A 1,734-nucleotide genomic window follows, 5' to 3' on the forward strand; every position below is an offset into this window, starting at 1 on the left:
TTTACTTGGAACTTCTTTCGTATTCAGTCACTCATTTAACTTAATTCCACTAAGCACTATTCTTTTGTGAACGTTCTGTGAGAAATCAGTTTTGTTTTTACATATAAAGGTGTCTTCTATGAAATTGACAATGTGAGTTTTCAAAACTAAGAAAAACACTGAATTGTAATAATGAGTTACCAACATTATTTGACAGCATACTTAGCCCAATAAGACTCTTTCCCCAATGGAAATGAGGAAATCGGGAACAAAAGGCGAATAAACAAGCATTAATAAGTTCTGGCCCTTTTACACATGCCTCCCTAGTTTACCTTTTAATTCTCTGGTCAATTCACCAGCAGAAGTTACTAAATGATATCTCACATCTATCCTTTCATATCTCTCAATAACTGAAATTTTAAATTCTATAGTTCCATGCCTATAATAAGCTTAATACTCCCGGTCTTTCTCTTTTTTTTTTTCTCATTTCATTTTTTTTTTTTTTTATTTTTTTTATTTTATTTTTTTTAACATTTTATTAGGGGCTCATACAACTGTTATCCCAATCCATACACACATCAATTGTGTAAAGCGCATTTGTACATCGTTTCTCAAAACATTTTCTCTCCATTTAAACCCCCGACATTAGGTCCTCATTTTTCCCCTCCCTCCCCGCTCCACACTCCCTCATGAGCCCTTGATAGTTTATAAATGGGTATTTTGTCATATCTTGCCCTGTCCGACGTCTCCCTTCACCCACTTTTCGGTTGTCTGTCCCCCAGGGAGGAGGTCACACACAGTTCCATGTAATCGGTTCCCTCTTTCCTACCCATTCTCCCTTTACCCTCCCTGTTTTGCCACTCACACCACTGGTCCTATAGGGCTCATCCGTCCTGGATTCCCTGTATTTTCAGTTCCTATCTGTACCAGTGTACCTCTTTGGGTTAGCCAGTCTTGCAAGATAGAATTCGAGTCATGGTAGTGGGAGCGGGGAGGAAACCTTTAGGAACTAGAGGAAGGTTGTATTTCTCATCATTGTTACATCGCACCCTGACTGGCTCATCTCCTCCCAGAGACTCCTCTGCAAGGGGATCTCCAGTGGCCTACTAATGTGCTTTGGATCTCCACTCTGCACTCCCCCCATCATTCACTATGGTAAGATTTTTTGTTTTGAGACATTTAAATATGAAGCCACTCTGTGACCAAGGGAACACGAAAAGAGCCATGAAGCAGATTTCCACAAACTTCCTTCAAAGATTGCCATTGTATGTGTTTTGTCTACTTATCATTCCAACATTACGTATCATTCTTCTCTGAATAAAAATATATAGTGGTGATAACTATAGATGCAGATATAACAAGTGATAGGTAAAGACATAAATCTCCAGACGCACACTAACATACCTCTTTTGTCACAATATTGACTGCCGTTAGGTGTTGAGTTGGCTCCTACTCGTGGCTAACCTGTGTGCACCGGAAGGAAACACACCCCAGTCCTGCGCCAGCCTCATATTTGTTCTTATGCTTACGCTCATTGCTGCAGCCACTGTATCAGTCCATCTCATCAAGAATCACCCTCTTTTCCTTTCTCTTTATTTGACCAAGAATGATGTCTTTTTCATGAATTGGTCTCCCTTAAAGACATGTCGAAAGTTCCAGCAGGCTTGCCTCTATGGAGCATCCTTGCTGTCCTTTTCCCAAGACAGACTTGTTTCTCCTTTTCAGTGTAGGGTGCATTCAGTATTCTTCATCAGC

This window comes from Echinops telfairi, unplaced genomic scaffold (genome assembly GCF_000313985.2).
Source record: "Echinops telfairi isolate 266 unplaced genomic scaffold, ASM31398v2 ScPeMD7_5868;HRSCAF=6743_0, whole genome shotgun sequence".
Taxonomy (NCBI): Eukaryota; Metazoa; Chordata; class Mammalia; order Afrosoricida; family Tenrecidae; genus Echinops; species Echinops telfairi.